The sequence below is a fragment of the Pelecanus crispus genome, chromosome 7 (genome assembly GCF_030463565.1).
Source record: "Pelecanus crispus isolate bPelCri1 chromosome 7, bPelCri1.pri, whole genome shotgun sequence".
Lineage (NCBI taxonomy): Eukaryota > Metazoa > Chordata > Aves > Pelecaniformes > Pelecanidae > Pelecanus > Pelecanus crispus.
The window spans coordinates 31,214,178-31,234,041 of NC_134649.1; the positions used below are offsets into that span (position 1 = coordinate 31,214,178).

General features: G+C 58.8%; 2 pseudogenes; both read left to right on the forward strand.

The window, feature by feature from the left end:
* Positions 1–4,011: 4,011 nt before the first annotated feature.
* Positions 4,012–11,195, forward strand: LOC142593999 (E3 ubiquitin-protein ligase PHF7-like; annotated as a pseudogene).
* A 1,074-nt stretch (positions 11,196–12,269) lies between these two features.
* On the forward strand, positions 12,270–15,222 carry LOC142594000 (E3 ubiquitin-protein ligase PHF7-like; annotated as a pseudogene).
* The last annotated feature ends 4,642 nt before the right edge of the window (positions 15,223–19,864 follow it).

The window sequence follows — 19,864 nt, forward strand, 5'->3', positions numbered from 1 at the left end:
CAAGTGTTTACACATACATAAAGGACTAAACTGCATGCAAATGTACTTATGAGATGCTCTGTCTAGCGACACACTCTCTTCACTACATCTGCTAGTAGCTACCAAATTAATGCAAAGACTGAATGAGCAACATGACTAGCCAGATATGTTAAAAATCCCACACAAGCCCTAATATCAGTTAGAAGAAAGTGTTACATTTCCCTAGATATTTGAATTGATGCAAAAGATGCAATACAACTGCATTCACTGTAAATTTGGATTTCCATGCAACTTGGTTGTTTCTACCTGTTGCTTTGTTTACTTCATGGAAAATCCTAATCCTGTTAATCCATGGCATAAAACAGAGATGGTATAGAACAGAGACGCCTAGGACTAAAATCGGTCAAGTGGCATCTTCCTACTGCAAGCATCAACTGGCACAGCTACAATTGTAAGGAAATGGAGATGTTCACGTACTAGGATGGATTTCTTAGGGGACATCCCACGCTTTTCAGCATTGCATTGCATTGCATTGGGCTGATACATTCCTCAACATACTGGCTGCTTTCTCTCTCTCTCTGCCCTCTTAGGCCTGAATGACTACAAGGCAAGAACGGCACATTAAAAGCTTCCCACTGCCACATAAAATACTTCTCAAAGCTTAAGCAAAAAGCATTTCCCAAGAAGAATCGTTAGCTAGAGTATCATTACAGTTTTCAGTGATAAATGCTGCAGTCAGCTGGTTTCTATTCCTTGGCCATGCTTTAGCTCAGCCCCCAGACAAACTGTGATCCTTTACCACTCTGACCAAGTTAAATGTCCTCTTGCATATCCACTAAAGATCATGTTCACCTTTCCTGCACGCTGTGCAGAATTTAATCCATTAAAGTGACGCCACTGATGCATACAGTATCAAGAGCACTTCTTTTCTGAGATTCATCTGATAAGTCCTATGATCACATCTGCTTTTTCTCATCACATGACAAAATTGGGGAAGACCACGCACTCCATCCTTTAAGCACAACAACAAGACAGTTACAGATAGGGCTACTGAAAAAAACCCCAATTATCAATGCTAGCATCTTACAGCTATGTATGAACTCAATTATCAAATGAGTTTCTATAAGCAGTGCTGTTTATGCAATATCCTCACTTAACACCCGAATAATTATATTACCTTGCCCTAAAAGGCTAAAATTCACTGTGTCAGGGCCAAAAAGGTGAAGGTTTTTAAGAAGATGCATCAAGACTGACCTGCAGCCATTTTGTGGTACATTGTTGCTCCCCCAGTAGTCTTACCTTAGGTTTACCAGCAGACAGTACTCATTAGGTGGGTCCCCGCAGTTATTACTGGGGCACTAATTGCTGCTGTCTAACAACACACACCGGTAGCAACACAAACCTACCTCACTTCCAGCGTACTTTTTCTCTCAAGTGAACCCAATTCGCACCAAACCCACCATTCGGGTGCGGGTGTCTCTCACCCGTGCCGGGGCGAGGGCCGACGCTGTGGCCGGGGCGTCCGGTTTTTGGTTGGCCACGTGGCCCCGAGCGGGGGTCTTCGGCATGGCCTCCCCAGGGGACGCAGACCCGGCCGCGGAGGAGGCCGGCAGGAGCCCCCAGAGCCGCCTCAGAAAGAGACGCCAGAGCCCGCCAACCCTCCTTGAGGTCCGGGCCGCCCCCGCTCGCAGCACCCGGCACCCCCCGCCCCTCAGCCGCCGCCCGCGCTCACCGGCCGCCGGCAGCAGGCAGAGGAGGCCGAGGCCGAGGCCGAGGCCGAGGCCGAGGCCGAGGGCGCCCCGCCACGTCGCCATGAGCACCGCGCCGCTTCTCCGCCGGCCGGGCGAGAGCTGAGCGATCCGCCGGGACTACCGGCACGCCCGGGGCGCCGCCCCGCGGCCGCGGGAGGAGCAGCGGACAGGGTGGCGGCCGCGGGAGGAGCAGCGGACAGGGTGGCGGCCGCCGGGGCGGGGCGGGGCGGGGCGGTAGCGCCGGAGCGGGGCCGCCACACGCACAGAAAGAGCGGGAAACCGCCGTAGCGGGTGGTGGTTCTTCTGGTGAGGCGGCCGGCTGGGGAGCGGCTACCGAGTGGGGCTGAGTCCTGGCTTGCTGTGCTTGGACCCGCCCTGACGCCTACATTAAGGCCTGTGGCCGGCCCTCCGCTTGCGCTCTGTGGCACATCCTCGCTCAGTTCTGCCCAGTCGGGCTGGCTCCTCTCCTCTGGAACCCTGGCACGCTGTTTGTACAGGAGCCAAAAGGCATTCCCCGTTGCCCAGTTGCGGGCCTTGTTCCCCAACGTGATTGCTGCCGTACCAACTGAAGGCTTCCTTCTTGCAGTGTAAGCCAAGAAACCCTTTGTAACAGAGATTGCAAACACCCGGCAAGGACTTCACTCCACAGAGTTCAGGAGAGTCAGAGCAGTACCTGTTACTGAGGGCTTGAGTCCCGTCATACGCCCTCGAGAGCAAAAAAATCACGTGTGCTCTACGGGAGGGTAACAAGGGGCCTGGGAAGTGTCAGTCGTCCAAAAGGATTTCCCTCCTGTTGGCGACCAGCAGCAAGTACCTTTCTAGTGCAGGCAGGAGAAGAGATTTGGTTGCAGAGTGACTGCTGAACAGCTCCGTGGGAGCTGGCGCAGAGAGCGAGAAGGCTGAATCAAAGAATGACGGTGACCAAAGCACGAAGGAAATCCCGTGGGGTGGCTGTCCAGATTTGAACAGCCCTCTGCTCTTCAGGCAAAGTACCGGCGCTCTTACGGTGCAAGCTGATTCCTTAAAGCAGGGAGCAGCTGTCCTCTCTGAGGAAGGCAGGGGAACCTGGGACACCTGATGGGCTCTTCTGCCAACAAAGAGGCAATGAGGAAGGAGAAGAGCTCTATCATTTCATGATCACTATACTCAAGACGGCCTCCAACCACCACACCACCCACAAGTCCTGAACAGTGGTTTGACAATGGTTTAAGTGGCGATTTAGACGATGATTAGACGATGATTTAGACAGCAGTTACACACTCTACTACTTACTATGCTTCTCACAATTATGCTATAGCTGGATATATAAATGTCGCTAGCATACAATATACTTTTAGGCCTAATGTCAAATGTCACTTACCTCGTTATAGATATCAGATGCCATGTAAGGGGTTTCTCAACCTCAAGGAGTAACCTTGAGAGGTGCCCCTGCTCAAGGGGGAGATCGCTGCCGTGCAGCCTGCTGCTATACAGGACAGCTCAGTGGGCTCAATGCAGGGGGTTACAGGTATTTATAGCGTAAAGCGATTGTCTCATAGTCAATCCCCCCTTTGGTTTATGTGCAAGAGTGCCACCATAGCAGTTCTATTTTTGTCTAGTCCCCGCTCAGGCTGGTACTGTTTGTTCCTGAGAAGACATGGCCTAGACTCCTCAGCTCCTGCAAAGATATGGCCTAGCACAATTGTCAAAGTTTGCACAGCAGGGCTGATTTCAGTCAGGCCTACTTGTGGCCAATGCCTGAAACAAAGGCATTGTCTGCTCACCCAGTCAGAGTGGGTCCACCCATCACACCTGGCAGGTTCAGTAGTGGACTTAGTGGTGCTTGGTGAGGTGCTTGGACTGCCTTCAGCTGGGGACTCCTCCTGCCTCTGGATCGAAGCTTGTACTGCAGCACCATTGCTAAAGACCCCCAGGGACTAATGAAACAGCTCCCTTGGCTGCTTCTGAGGGTAGATGTCCTCTGCTCTACACTTCCCTTGTGTTGCTTTTTGTTTCCCCATGAGACATCCTCGCAGGCCTACAAGAAGGCAGCTAGCAAGGGAAGGTTTTGGTCTTCCCTACCCTACCTGCTCCTTCCTAGACTTTAGCAGAAATTTTCCCTCACAGAAGGATGGGAAGCTCAGGTGTGTTAGGAGATGACTGTGAGCATTGGTAGAGGTGAATGGTCAACAATCGAGAGGCTTGTGCAAGTCTCTTCCACTGAGAATCACTTGTTGTTTATTTCAGGTAAATTCTTCAGGCTGTTTGGATCCAACTGAAGAGCAAAGGCAGTTTCTCGACCATGCGTGAGGTAAGTCCGCAGTCATTGACAGACGTTTTGTACCTGGGACGATCCTGTTCTCTGCAGCCCTTTTGTGGTGGGAAGTGGGAAAAGTGTGGCTCAGGATGTGCAGTTGCTCTCTCTGTGTAGTTCCAGGCTTCATGAGGTGCATTGTATGCCAAAGAGTTGGGCAGGTCCAGACTCATGAATGGGAGGAGGATCTCCCAAGTTATATACCTTTCCCAAGGTGGTTTCTGCAAAAGACTGTTTCTTGAGCTCCAACAATGCTATAACCATATGCATGTGTGAAATGCACATTGTTTTCCATACTCGACCTGAAGTTGTATATGAGCTCAAGAACTGTATCAAGTAGATTGGTGTATTTGCGACAAAAGTAAACAGAAGCAGAAGCGAAGATATGCAGTTGCTTTCCTGAATCAGCCAGTGAGTCTGCAGCATGTAACACTCTGTCCCAATGTCTGGTGCTAAAATGGGAAGAATCATAGAATGACAGAATCGTTTAGGTTGGAAAAGACCTTTAAGAACACCCAGTCCAACCATTAACCTAACACTACCAAGTCCACCCCTAAACCAATTAAGAGTAGAGTAATAATTAATTTCATGCTTCCTGGATTGGTGGCTGGATTACTTTTTAATCAGTAAAATACGGAATCATTAAGACGGGAAAGGACCTTTAAGATCATCAGTCCAGCCATCAACCCAACACCACCAACCATGTCTGAGCACTGCTCTCTTTGCTCGCGTATGCCCCTTTCTGGCACCTCCGAGGCTGCCCCACAGCCACATGCAGCTTCCTACCCCACCAAGGAAAGGCTCACACTGACTCGGAAAGGCAGTTTATTGCCATGGGAAGAGGTCATTTCTGCCGTGACTCCCCAGCTTGCGGTCCCGCCGCTTTTTCTTCCGGAGGCAGCACGTCACCAAAGCGCTAAGGAGTTCAGGAGAAAGACGTTGGGCCACCTGCGACATTTAGGCGCCGTCCTGAGGTCCTGTGCTGTGCCCCGGCCACCCACCGCGTCCGAGCGGATGGGATGTGTGAGCCCTGCAGGCCAGGCTGCGAGGTCGCTGCCGTCCCCTGTGCCGGGGAGCCCAGAACCGGAGGCAGTCCTGCAGAGGCAGCCTTACCGGTGCCGCGCAGAGAGGAAGGATCGCCTTCCGCGAGCTGCTGGCAGCGCTCCCCGTGCCGGGGGCAGGAGCAGAGATTTCCCTTGGCCAGGGCTGGAGCCCTGGAGTCGCGCTGCCCGAACAGCACCTTTCGGCCACACAGTGCCGCCCTCGACGGCTGCCCCGGGGGACCCGGCGTTTGACTCCGCACTTGCTGCAGGAGCAGCCGCCCCGGTTACGTGGGTGCCGAGGGCTCGGGCCCCCGCCTCGGCACTTCACACCCACCCCTGTGAGGCGGGGGCCGTGTCACAATGGGTGGCAAGTGGCCAAGGGCGGTGGAGATGTCACAGTGGCCACTGTGACCCGCGGGGGCAAGCCCACAGAAAGCAACGCCGGGCTCGGGCCGTGCGTCAGTGCGACCTGGTGAGGTGAGGAGAGGGCAGGGCAGGGCAGAGACGGGGCTCGCACGGGGCTGCCGAGGGAGGAGGGGAGCCCCACGCCTCGGGGCTCTGGGCCTGTGCTGCCAGCTCGCCCGCGTCTCGCTTCTCCCTCACCCGCCATCCTGCTTCTCCCTCAGAGTCAGCAGAGGAGCATCCGGAGGAGACCCCCAGCGCCGCTGGGACAGGGTCTCTCCAAACGCTCACCGTTGACGTGCGCCATGTCTGCAAGGAAGCGGAAGGCCCCCGACTCGATGGAGCAGGGTGAGAGCAACGTACCCCTCCCGCAGCCTGGCAGAGGGGTTGCCGGCGCGGTCAGCGTGGGGCCGAGAGCAGCGGCAGGGGGAGGCAGGAGCTCCCCAACCGTGGGCACCTGCTGAGACGCGCGTGCCTGCAATGCCCCCTTCCTCTCCAAGGCCTCCAGCCCTGCCCATCAGCCAGCTAGGCAGGGACACAGGAGGCCCTTACGGGCAATGCCTCAGGGACGCTTGCCCCGGCCCCGCAGAGCTGCTCATCCCCGGTGCCATTTGCTCTCTCCCCCCGCAGCATGCATGCTGTGTCGCCGGGCAGAGGCTGACCCGGATGTCTGTGGGCGCATGCTGGAGAAGCAAGGACTCTGTGCCCATGTGTTTTGCCTGGTGAGTTCCTCCGGGGCTCCCTCCAGCTTTGCGACAGGCACTCCCTGCCACGCTCTCCTTCCTCATCAGCTCCTCGTCCGTTCTCTTCTGCAGTTTTTTGCCAACGAGCTGTTTCAGCAATGGGGCAAGGAAGTAGGACTCATGGGATTTCTCCCTGAGGACATTCGACAGACAGTCGAGCGGGCAGCACAGAAGGTGAGGCCCTGACAAGAAGAGGGAGATTGGAGCCGGGAGAGGTTGGCGGGAGCCCAGCCCAGCCCCCAGGAAAGAAACCCCAGCCCTTGCAACCAGCTCTGGGACAAAAGTCTCGCTCCCAGCAGCTCCACAGAGGGAGGCTCCAGCACAGGAGCCTCGTCCGCCAGGCAGATCTGCGCGGTGTGACCCAGCAGCGGCCGCATCCTGCGCCCTGCCCGGAGGCGTGGGGCTGCCTGTGGGGGCGCCGAGGCTGCCGCTGATGGGGGCTGCTGTGCTCTTTCCAGCACTGCTTCGTCTGTGGCGAGAGCGGGGCCACCATCACCTGCCAGGAGACGGGCTGCGACCGCAGCTTCCATCTCCCCTGTGCCGTGGAGGGTGGATGCGTCACCCAGTTCTTCCCTCAGTACAGGTGCCTCCTCTCCCCTCCTCGCCACCAGCGGGGAAAGGACCCAGCACTTCTCACCTCGCCCGTCCCTTTCCCCTTCCCCCCAGGTCCTTCTGCTGGGAGCACCGCCCAGAGCAGGCAGTGGGGGCGGCTCCGGAGGAGAACACCACCTGCCTCATCTGCCTGGACCTTGTGGAGGACAGAACGTCCTACGGCACCATGGTGTGCCCAGCGTGCCAACACGCCTGGTTCCACAGGGGCTGCATCCAGGTAGGAGCCGCTCCCTCGCCCCCGGGGCACGGCGGGCGCTCAGCAGCACCAGGGCCTCAACTCGTGCTCCTTATGGTACTCCTGCAGGGACAGGCTGTGAGCGCTGGCTTCTCTTGCTTCCAGTGCCCCCTCTGTAGGGATAAGGATCTCTTCCTCCCGGAAATGCTCGTCATGGGGATCCGAATCCCCTTCAGGTTGGTGTCCTTGTGCTCGGCTCACGAGGCAGGAGGGTGCAAGCGCTGTGCCCTGCCAGGGCCTGCCCCTGCAGCCCTGGCCCTCCGCTCTCCCGTGAGTCTGGGCTTCCGCTTCACGGAGGAGTTGGAAACAGGGCAGCGGGGGGAAGAGCAGGGATGCCCTGCATCTGCCTTACGCCCTGCCGGGCAGCAGGGCCTCCTCACTTCTCCTTTCTCCATCAGACTGCCATCATGGGAGAACAGCCGTGCATACGCAGCACTAAATGAGAGGCACAGGCGCTGCGATGCCCGTGAGTGCCTTTGCCCAGGAGGCAGGGAGCAGGCAGAGGAAGAGGGGTGAGTTGCCAAAGCTGCACCCCGCGGCTCTGCACGGGATCTCTGTCTGGCCAAGGGCTCGAAGCGGCAGGACGAAGAACAAGAGCTGTGCCGGACAAGCCCGTGCTGCCGTCACTTTGTCCTCACAGCCATGAACCCGTGTGCTTCCCCAGGCCCTGGCAACTGCTCCTGTGCTGCTCCTGCGCTGCCGAGGGCACTCACAGACGCTGCTCCTTCATGAAGCACAGCACGGCCAGCTGGGAGTGCGACAGCTGTGCTGGCCTGGGCACCGGTAAGAGGCAAAGCAGCCGCGTGCCCCTGGGCTGGGGCCAGGGCCCAGGCAAGTCCTGGCCGCGGGTGCCCAGGGTGGGCTTGGCAGAGCCTCTCTGCTCCAGGAGGGCTGGGGGCACCGCTCTGGCACCTATCCTGCCCCGGGCCTGGGGGGCCGTGCCCTTGACCTTCCTGCTTCTCCCCTTACAGCCTCCGGTCACAGCTCGGAGCTCACCGGCCCCAGCACTGCCAGCCAGTCAGGACTGGGGCCATCCCACAGCTCCCCAGCACCTGAGACCAGCAGCCCTGGCACCACCAGCCAGGCGGCATCACGGCAGTCTCTTGGATCTGCAGCTCCGGAGACCAGCAGCAGCCCCAGCACCAGCAGCCAGGCAGCATCGGGGCCATCCCAATGCTCCCCGGCACCTGAGACCAGCAGCCCCAGCAGCCAGGCAGCATCGGGGCCATCCCACGGCTCCCTGGCCCCCAAGACCAGCAGCCCCAGCACTGGTAGCCAGGTGGCATCAGGGCCGTCCCATGGCTCCCTAGCACTGGTGTCCAGGAGCCCCAGCACCGGCAGCCAGGCAGCATCGGGGCCATCCCACGGCTCCCTGGCACCAGAGACCAGCAGCCGCAGCACTAGTAGCCACATGGCATCAGGGCCGTCCCATGGCTCCCTAGCACTGGTGTCCAGGAGCCCCAGCACCGGCAGCCAGGTGGCATCAGGGCCGTCCCACGGCTCCCCAGTGCTTGAGGGCAGCAGCCGTTCCAGTGCCCCTGGGCCCGACCGCATGCGAAAACGCTTCCGGTTGCAACATCGCGCCCCGAATCCCTACAGCCGGCCCAGAAGATGCATTGAGAGCAGCTGCATGCCAGCACCTAGTGCTGAGAGCAGCACCGCCAGACAGGCCATGCTGGGGCTGTCCCACAGCTCCCCGGCACTGGAGACCACCAGCCCCAGCATTGCTAGCCAGCTGCCATCGGGGCCCTCCTTCAGTTCCCTGGCACCAGAGACCACCAGCCCCAGCACCACCAGCCAGGCAGCATCGGGGCCATCCCACAGCTCCCCAGTGCTTGAGGGCAGCAGCCGTTCCAGCGCCCCTGGGCCCGACCGCATGCGAAAACGCTTCCGGTTGCAACATCGCGCCCCAAATCCCTACAGTCGACCCAGAAGACGCTGTGAGAGCAGCTGCGCGCCAGCACCGGGTGGGCCGTCCCACAGCTCCACGGCGCGCAACACCAGCAGCAGCCCCAGCACCGCCAGCCAGCTGCCATCGGGGCCCTCCTTCGGCTCGCCAGCGCTCCAGAGCGGCAGATGCTCCAGCCCCCCCGGGCCCCTGCGGATGCGAGACCGCTCCCGCTCGCAACGTCGGGCCCAAACTCCTTACAGCCGGCCCGAACGCCGCCACGGGACCAGCCGTGCGCCGTCCCCGAGTGCCGGCCCTGATCCCCCTCCGTCGGCACAATAAAGGTGGATGTTAATGAATCACAGAATCATAGACTCTTTTAGGTTGGAAAAGACCTTTAAGATCATCCAGTGCAACCATTCACCTAACATTACTACCAAGTCCACCACTAAGCCAGTTAAGGGTAGAGTAGCAATTTCATGTTTCCTGGCTTGGTGGCTGGATCATTTTTAATGAAACTAAAAACTAGGAATCATGAAGGTTGGAAAGGACCTCTAAGATCATCAGTCCAGTCATCAACCCAACACCACCAACCATGTCCCACAGTGCCACGTCTACCCGTTTTTTCAACACTCCCAGGGCTTGTGAGTCCACCACCTCTCTGGGCAGCCTGTTCCAACGCTTCACTACCCTTTCCGTGAAGAAATTTGTCCTACTATCCAATCTAAACCTCCCCTGACGCATCTTGAGGCCATTTCCTCTTGTCCTATCGCTAGTTACTTGGGAGAAGAGACCAGCGCCCACCTCACTACAACCTCCTTTCACGTAGTGGTAGAGCGCGATACGGTCTCCCCTCAGCCTCCTCTTCTCCAGGCTAAACAACCCCAGTTCCCTCAGCCGCTCCTCACAAGACTTGTTCTCTAGACCCTTCACCGGCTTTGTTGCCCTTCTCTGGACACGCTCCAGCAACTCAGTGTCCTTCTTGTACTGAGGGGCCCAAAACTGTGCCAGGAGTGCCTGAATTGCACGGTGTTGTGACTTCCCCATACCTTGGAAGACGAGAGCAAAGTTATTGTTTCCCAGGTAAAAACCTTTCCATTCCTGTGAGTCTGCGGTAAGAGACGTGGGTATACGTAGCACGTTACAGAGGAATAAAGCCCCCTGTAGTCTCCATAAATGTCTTGCTGGTGCTCGGGTGGCTGCACAGGGTCCTGGGGCTCCCAGGCAGGGCCCCACAAGGACAAGCTTCAGGGCACAGAGCATTCCGCCCCCAATGGCCCAGCACAGTGGTCCTGCGGCCAGATCCTGTTGCCAGCCCTGAGAGAGATACAATGAGAGCTATCCCTGCTCTGAACCCAGAGCTGACAGGCCAGGACCCTGTGAAGCCGCCTGTCACAGCCATGGGAACGGCTCTCGTCATCCAAAGGAAGCTCTGGACTTCTCTGAGCTCCTCAGCTATTAGGAAATGTCCTCGAGGCTGTCTCAGGACAGGAGCCTCCAGGTCGCACTGACGCACGGCCCGAGCCCAGCGTTCCTTTTTGTGGGCTTGCCCCCGCGGTCACAGCGGCCGCTGTGACGTCCCCAACGCTGGCCTGCGTGCGCCCCAAACACGGGCAGGGATGCCCTCGGCCACCTGCCACCCCCTGTGCCTTGGCGACAGGCAAACTCTGACTGGGCAACCTGCTCCAGGGGACCCTGCTTGCGCAGGCGCTTGGACTAAATGCTCTCAAGGTTGCCCTCCTGCATGATGTACAGCGTTGTTTGCCTCTGCGTGTGTTTCCTGCTCAGGGGTGCAGAATGGGGCAGTAGTGGGGTTGGTTTACAGACTTCAGCTTTGCTTTTTCCAGGGACTGTTAGATGGCAAAGGCCCCAGCTCCTGTGCCAAACAGGAGTCCAAAGAGAGTGAGGCATCAGGCCCAGGAAGCACAGAGACTGGCAAGGCAGAAATAAAAGGCACTGAGGGAAGGTGGAGAGGAGAAGGGGAAAGAGACAGACTGGGCAAAACTCGTCTTGTCCGACGGACAGTGCTGGTTGGAGCTCCCGGCCTCGATGGGCCATCCCTTGGCGTCCAGGCTATGGGTTCCAGCCAGCCTCAGGGGCATTTCAACCTTTGCCCTGGGGGAGCTTCCTGGGGGGCTCTGGCCCATGCCAGAGATTGGCACCACCCACAGGGTCTGTCCAGAGGAGAGACCCCAGCCTTTTGGACCAGGACCGGGCTGGCAAAAGACTCGGAGCTGAGGCACCAGTAAAGGCACGGGCCAGGGAGAGAGCTGCTCGGGAGAGGGGCTCCCCTGCTCTCTTTGCTCGCGTATGCCCCTTTCTGGCACCTCCGAGGCTGCCCCACAGCCACATGCAGCTTCCTACCCCACCAAGGAAAGGCTCACACTGACTCGGAAAGGCAGTTTATTGCCATGGGAAGAGGCCATTTCTGCCGTGACTCCCCAGCTTGCGGTCCCGCCGCTTTTTCTTCCGGAGGCAGCACGTCACCAAAGCGCTAAGGAGTTCAGGAGAAAGACGTTGGGCCACCTGCGACATTTAGGCGCCGTCCTGAGGTCCTGTGCTGTGCCCCGGCCACCCACCGCGTCCGAGCGGATGGGATGTGTGAGCCCTGCAGGCCAGGCTGCGAGGTCGCTGCCGTCCCCTGTGCCGGGGAGCCCAGAACCGGAGGCAGTCCTGCAGAGGCAGCCTTACCGGTGCCGCGCAGAGAGGAAGGATCGCCTTCCGCGAGCTGCTGGCAGCGCTCCCCGTGCCGGGGGCAGGAGCAGAGATTTCCCTTGGCCAGGGCTGGAGCCCTGGAGTCGCGCTGCCCGAACAGCACCTTTCGGCCACACAGTGCCGCCCTCGACGGCTGCCCCGGGGGACCCGGCGTTTGACTCCGCACTTGCTGCAGGAGCAGCCGCCCCGGTTACGTGGGTGCCGAGGGCTCGGGCCCCCACCTCGGCACTTCACACCCACCCCTGTGAGGCGGGGGCCGTGTCACAATGGGTGGCAGGTGGCCAAGGGCGGTGGAGATGTCACAGCGGCCACTGTGACCCGCGGGGGCAAGCCCACAGAAAGCAACGCCGGGCTCGGGCCGTGCGTCAGTGCGACCTGGTGAGGTGAGGAGAGGGCAGGGCAGGGACGGGGCTCGCGCGGGGCTGCCGAGGGAGGAGGGGAGCCCCACGCCTCGGGGCTCTGGGCCTGTGCTGCCAGCTCGCCCGCGTCTCGCTTCTCCCTCACCCGCCATCCTGCTTCTCCCTCAGAGTCAGCAGAGGAGCATCCGGAGGAGACCCCCAGCGCCGCTGGGACAGGGTCTCTCCAAACGCTCACCGTTGACGTGCGCCATGTCTGCAAGGAAGCGGAAGGCCCCCGACTCGATGGAGCAGGGTGAGAGCAACGTACCCCTCCCGCAGCCTGGCAGAGGGGTTGCCGGCGCGGTCAGCGTGGGGCCGAGAGCAGCGGCAGGGGGAGGCAGGAGCTCCCCAACTGTGGGCACCTGCTGGGACACGCGTGCCTGCAATGCCCCCTTCCTCTCCAAGGCCTCCAGCCCTGCCCATCAGCCAGCTAGGCAGGGACACAGGAGGCCCTTGCGGGCAATGCCTCAGGGACGCTTGCCCCGGCCCCGCAGAGCTGCTCATCCCCGGTGCCATTTGCTCTCTCCCCCCGCAGCATGCATGCTGTGTCGCCGGGCAGAGGCTGACCCGGATGTCTGTGGGCGCATGCTGGAGAAGCAAGGACTCTGTGCCCATGTGTTTTGCCTGGTGAGTTCCTCCGGGGCTCCCTCCAGCTTTGCGACAGGCACTCCCTGCCACGCTCTCCTTCCTCATCAGCTCCTCGTCCGTTCTCTTCTGCAGTTTTTTGCCAACGAGCTGTTTCAACAAGGGAGTAGGGATGGGGTTCCCCTTGAGGATATTAGACACACGATCAAGCAGGCAGCACGGAAGGTGAGGCCCTGACAAGAACAGGGAGATTGGAGCCGGGAGAGGTTGGCGGGAGCCCAGCCCAGCCCCCAGGAAAGAAACCCCAGCCCTTGCAACCAGCTCTGGGACAAAAGTCTCGCTCCCAGCAGCTCCACAGAGGGAGGCTCCAGCACAGGAGCCTCGTCCGCCAGGCAGATCTGCGCGGTGTGACCCAGCAGCGGCCGCATCCTGTGCCCTGCCCGGAGGCGTGGGGCTGCCTGTGGGGGCCCCGAGGCTGCCGCTGATGGGGGCTGCTGTTCTCTTTCCAGCACTGCTTCGTCTGTGGCGAGTGCGGGGCCACCATCACCTGCCGGGAGACAGGCTGCGACCGCAGCTTCCATCTCCCCTGTGCCGTGGAGGGTGGATGCATCACCCAGTTCTTTGGGCTCTACAGGTAAGGGTAGCTGGCCCTCATGGGGAGGGTGCTCACCTTCAGTCCCCTTCCTGTCAGCATCAGCCAAACAAGAAAGGAACCCTCAGTGACACTTTCCAGCAGCTGGGTTCAGGGAGAGCCAGAGCTGGGCAAGGTCTGGTTCTCCTTCATACCTCCTCTCCCCTCCTCACCTCCACCGGGGAAGGACCCAGCACTTCCCACCTCGCCCGTCCCTTTCCTCTTCCCCCCAGGTCCTTCTGCTGGGAGCACCGCCCAGAGCAGGCAGTGGGGGCGGCTCCGGAGGAGAACACCACCTGCCTCATCTGCTTGGACCCTGTGGAGGACAGAACGTCCTACGGCACCATGGTGTGCCCAGCGTGCAAACACGCCTGGTTCCATAGGGGCTGCATTCAGAAACAGGCTATCCATGCTGGCTTCTCGGGCTTCTGCTGTCCGCATTGTCAAAACCAATATCGATTTCTGATGGAAATGCGCACCATGGGGATCCGAATCCCCTTCAGGTTGGTTTTTTCTTCACAGCTCAAAAGATAGAGGGGTGCAAGCGCTGTGCCCTGCCAGGGCCTGCCCCTGCAGCCCTGGCCCTCCGCTCTCCCGTGAGTCTGGGTTTCAGCTTCATGGAGGAGCTGGAAACAGGGCAGGGAGGGAAGAGCCGGGATGCCCTGCTTCTGCCTTTTGCCGGGGAAGCAGGGGCTCATCACTTCTCCTTTCCTTCAAAAATAGAGGACCATCATGGGAGGATGGTACCTATGAACATCTATACGAAAGGCACAGGCGCTGCGATGCCCGTGAGTGCCTTTGTCCAGAAGGCAGGGAGGAGGCAGAGGAAGAGGGGTGAGTTGCCAAAGCTGCACCCCGTGGCTCTGCACGGGATCTCTGTCTGGCCAAGGGCTCGAAGCGGAAGGAAGAAGAAGAAGAGCTCTGCCGGACAAGCCCGTGCTGCCGTCACTTTGTCCTCACAGCCGTGAACCCGTTTGCTTCCCCAGGCCCTGGCAACTGCTCCTGTGCTGCTCCTGCGCTGCCGAGGGCACCCACAGACGCTGCTCCTTCATGAAGCACAGCACGGCCAGCTGGGAGTGCGACAGCTGTGCTGGCCTGGGCACCGGTAAGAGGCAAAGCAGCCGCGTGCCCCTGGGCTGGGGCCAGGGCCCAGGCGAGTCCTGGCCGCGGGTGCCCAGGGTGGGCTTGGCAGAGCCTCTCTGCTCCAGGAGGGCTGGGGGCACCGCTCTGGCACCTATCCTGCCCCGGGCCTGGGGGGCCGTGCCCTTGACCTTCCTGCTTCTCCCCTTACAGCCTCCAGTCACAGCTCGGAGCTTGCCAGCCCCAGCACTGCCAGCCAGTCAGGATCGAGGCCATCCCACAGCTCCCCGGCACCCGAGACCAGCAGCCCCAGCACTAGTGGACAGGTGGCATCACGGCAGTCTCTTGGATCTCCAGCACGGGAGACCACCAGCCCCAGCACTGGCATCCAGGTGGCATTGGGGCAATCCCGCAGGTCGCCAGTGCTTGAGGGCAGCAGCTGTTCCAGCGCCCCTGGGCCTGACCGCATGCGGACACGCTCCCGGTTGCAGCGTCGGGCCACAAATCCTTACGGTTGGCCCAGAAGAGGCGGTGAGAGGAGCCACGCACCAGGATCAAGTGCTGAGAGCAGCACCACCAGCCAGGCCATGCTGCGGCCGTCCCACAGCTCCACGGCGCGCAACACCAGCAGCAGCCCCAGCACCGCCAGCCAGCTGCCATCGGGGCCCTCCTTCGGCTCGCCAGCGCTCCAGAGCGGCAGATGCTCCAGCCCCCCCGGGCCCCTGCGGATGCGAGACCGCTCCCACTTGCAACGTCGGGCCCAAACTCCTTACAGCCGGCCCGAACGCCGCCACGGGACCAGCCGTGCGCCGTCCCCGAGTGCTGGCCCTGATCCCCATCCACTGGCACAATAAAGGTGGATGTTAATGACTGCACTGGGAGATGCCACGCTCATTTGTCAGCTTCCTCCTCCTCCTTCCTCCCCCCCCTCCTCTCCCTTTCTCGAGGGGCAGCGTTAGCGGCTGGGCCCAGACGGTTGTCTTCTCCCCGGGGGTTGGCAGCACTTTCCCCCAGACCTCCCTCCTTGCGGGCTGGCCCTTGGCCAGCTCCCCAGCGCCATGGCCATGTGCTTCGGGGCCTCGCTGGCCCTGGAGGCTCCTGTCCTGAGACAGCCTCAAGGACATTTCCTAATAGCTGAGGAGCTCAGAGAAGTCCAGAGCTTCCTTTGGATGACGAGAGCCGTTCCCATGGCTGTGACAGGCGGCTTCACAGGGTCCTGGCCTGTCAGCTCTGGGTTCAGAGCAGGGATAGCTCTCATTGTATCTCTCTCAGGGCTGGCAACAGGATCTGGCCGCAGGACCACTGTGCTGGGCCATTGGGGGCGGAATGCTCTGTGCCCTGAAGCTTGTCCTTGTGGGGCCCTGCCTGGGAGCCCCAGGACCCTGTGCAGCCACCCGAGCACCAGCAAGACATTTATGGAGACTACAGGGGGCTTTATTCCTCTGTAACGTGCTACGTATACCCACGTCTCTTACCGCAGACTCACAGGAATGGAAAGGTTTTTACCTGGGAAACAATCATAGAATCATAGAATCGTTTAGGTTGGAAAAGACCTTCAAGATCATCCACTCCAACCATTAATCTACAATATCAAGTCCACACTAAACCAATCAAGGGTAGACTAGACTAAACCATGTCCCGAAGTGCCACATACCCGTTTTTTGAACACTCCCAGGGCTTGTGAGTCCACCACCTCTCTGGGCAGCCTGTTCCAATGCTTGACCACCCTTTCTGTAAAGAAATTTTTCCTAATTTCCAACCTAAACCTCCCCTGGAACAGCTTGGGCCCATTTCCTCTTGTCCTATTGCTAATTACGTGGGAGAAGAGACCAACACCCACCTCACTACAACCTCCCTTGAGGCAGTTGTAGAGAGCGATAAGGTCTCCCCTCAGCCTCCTCTAGGCTAAACAATCCCAATTCCCTCAGACGCTCCTAATAAGGCCTGTGCTCTACACCCTTCATCAGCTTTGTTGCCCTTCTCTGAACATGCTCCAGCACCTCAATGTCTTTCTTGTATTGAGGGGCCCAAAACTGGACACAGTATTCCAGGTGGGGCCTCACCAGCACCGAGTACAGGGGCACAATCACCTCCCTGCTCCTGCTGGCCACACTATTCCTGATACAGGCCAGGATGCTGTTGGCCTTCTTGGCCACCTGGGTACACTGTTGGCTCATGTTCAGCCAGCTGTCAACCAACATCCCCAGATCCTTTTTGGCCAGGCAGCTTTCCAGCCACTCTTCCCCAAACCTGTAGCGTTGCATGGGGTTGTTGTCACCCAAGTGCAGGACCTGGTACTTGGCCTTGTTAAACCTCATACAGTTCGCCTCAGCCCATCAATCCAGTCTGTCCAGGTCCCTCTGCAGGGCCATCCTACCCTCCAGCAGATCGACACTCCTACCCAGTTTAGTGTTGTCTGCAAACTTATGAGGGTGCACTCAATCCCCTCATCCAGATCATCGATAAAGATATTAAACAAGGCTGGCCCCAAAACAGAGCCCTGGGGAACACCACTTGTGACTGGCTGCCAACTGGACTTTAACTCCATTTACCACTACTCTCTGGGCTCGGCCACCCAACCAGTTTTTTACCCAGCGAAGACTACGCCTGTCCAAGCCATGAGCTGTCAGCTTCCCAAGGAGAATATTATGGGAGACGGTGTCAAAAGCTTTGCTAAAGTCCAGGTAAATGACATGCACAGCCTTTCCATCACCTACCAGGAGGGTCACCAGGTCATAAAAGGAGATCAGGTTGGTCAAGCAGGACCTGCCTTTCATGAACCCATGCTGGCTGGGCCTGATCCCCTGGCTGACCTGCACTTGCCTGTTGAGTTCACTCAATATGAACCTCTCCATAATCTTTCCCGGCACTGAGGTCAGGCTGACAGGCCTGTAGTTTCCCGGGTCCTCCTTCTGGCCCTTCTTGTAGATGGGCGTCACATTGGCAAGCCTCCAGTCATCAGGGACCTCCCCTGTTAACCAGGACTGCTGATAGATGATAGAAAGTGGCTTGGCAAGCTCCTCTGCCAGTTCCCTCAGTACTCTCGGGTGGATCCCATCTGGCCCCATAGACTTGTGAGCGTCCAGGTGGCATAGCAGGTCATTAACTGCTTCCTCCTGGACTATGAGGGCTCCATTCTGGTCCCCATCCCTATCCTCTAGCTCAGGGGCCCGAGTACCCTGGGGATGACCAGTCTGGCTGTTAAACACAGAGGCAAAGAAGGCGTTAAGTACCTCAGCCTTTTCCTTGTCCTCGGTGACAATGTTCCCCCCCACATCCAGGAAAGGATGGAGATCCTCCTTGGCTCTCCTTTCATTGCTGATGTACTTATAAAAGCATTTTTTATTATCTTTTACAGCAGTGGCCAGATTGAGTTCTAGCTGGGCTTTTGCTTTCCTAATTTCCTCCCTGCAGGACCTAACAAGATCCCTGTACTCCTCCTGAGTTGCCCGCCCCTTCTTCCAAAGGCGGTAGACTCTCCTTTTTTCCCTGAGTCCCAGCAAAAGCTCCCTATTCAGCCAGGCTGGTCGTTTTCCCTGCCGGTTGGTCTTACGGCACACAGGGACAGCCCGCTCCTGCGCCCTTAAGACTTCCTTCTTGAAGAAGGCCCAGCCTTCCTGGACCCCTTTGCCTTTCAGGACTGCCTCCCAAGGGACTTTCCCAACCAGGGTCCTGAAGAGGCCAAAGTCTGCCCTCCGGAAGTCCATAGTAACAGTTTTGCTGCCCCTCCACTTGGCATCACCCAGAATCGAGAACTTTATCATATTGTGGTCGCTAAGCCTGAGACGGCCTCCGACCTCGACATTTCCCACAAGCCCTTCTCTGTTAGTAAACAGCAGGTCAAGCGAGGCACCTCCCGTGGTAGGCTCGCTTACCAGCTGCATTAGAAAGTTATCCCCCACATGCTCTAGGAACTTCTGAGACTGCTGCCTCTCTGCTGTATGGTATTTCCAGCAGATGTCCGGCAAGTTGAAGTCCCCCACGAGAACAAGGGCTAGCGATTGTGAGACTTCTGCCAGCCGCTTATAGAATGCCTCATCTACCTCTACATCCTGGTTGGGTGGTCTATAGCAGACTCCCAACAGGACATCCGCCTTGCTGGCCTTTCCCCTCATCCTTACCCATAAGCACTCTACCTTGTCATCACCACTGCCGAGCTCTATACAGTCAAAACACTCCCTAACATACAGAGCCACCCCACCGCCTCTCCTTCCTTGCCTATCCCTTCTGAAGAGCTTATAGCCATCCAGTGCAGCACTCCAGTCATGAGAGTCATCCCACCACGTTTCTGTGATGGCGACTATGTCATAGCCATCCTGCTGCACAAGGGCTTCTAGCTCCTCCTGTTTGTTGCCCGTGCTACATGCATTGGTGTAGATGTACTTGAGCCGGGCTATCGATTTCGCCCCCAACGTTGCCATGCTGCCCCTGGGCTCCTCACTAGTGGGCCCGTTTATATCCCCTTCCCCCTTCAAACCTAGTTTAAAGCCCTCTCAATGAGTCCCGCCAACTCATGGGCAAGAATCCTTTTCCCCTTTGGAGACAGCTGATCTCCATCAGCCGCCAGCAGGCCCAGTGCCATGTAAGCCTCCCCATGATCAAAAACCCCAAAATTCCACCGATGGCACCAGCCTCCGAGCCACCTGTTAATCAGGTGAGTTTTCCCATTCCTTTCAGCACTCTTAACTGCCACTGACGGGATTGAGGAAAACACTACCTGCGCTCCTGATCCTGCGACCAATCGCCCCAGTGCCCTGAAGTCCCTCTTCATTGCTTTAGGACTTCTATGTGTAATCTCATCACTGCCCACCTGTACAACCAGCAATGGGTAATAATCGGAGGGCCTCACGAGGTCGGGGAGTTTCCTAGTAACGTCCCTAACCCGGGCCCCAGGGAGGCAGCAGACTTCCCTGTGGGATGGGTCCGGGCGGCAGATTGGGCCCTCAGTTCCCCACAGGAGGGAATCACCCACCACAATTACCCTCCTTTTTTTCTTAACAGGGGCAGTTGTAATCCCTGGGGTTGCCTGACTGGCCCTCGGCAACCCCCTGGCTGGACCTTCGCCTTCACCTCCCTCCCCGCTTGCCTGGCCCTCAACTTCCAGAGCCCCATATCTGTTGTGTAAGGGCAGCTGGGAAGGGGAGGGAGGCCAGGAGCGGATTCGCCTGCCTCCCCGGGCAGGGACCTGTTTCCATACCACCCGGTCTCTTCGATCCCCTCCTTCTGCTTGCCGGCAAGAGGGCAGGGGATCCTCTGCTCCTTGTGGGGCCTCTGCCTGCTGCCTTAGCCCCAGGGATGGTAATGTGTGGCTCCACCAGTCTATCTCCCTCTCACACTCCCTGATACTCAGCCTTTCCACCTCCTCCTTCAGCTCTGCCACCAGGCTGAGCAGATCATCTACCTGGTCACAGCGAAGACATTTGCTGTCTCTGCTGCCCTCCGGTACAAGCGACAGGCTCAGGCACTCCCTGCAGCCGGCGACATGGATGGCTGCGTGTTTGTGCGTGAG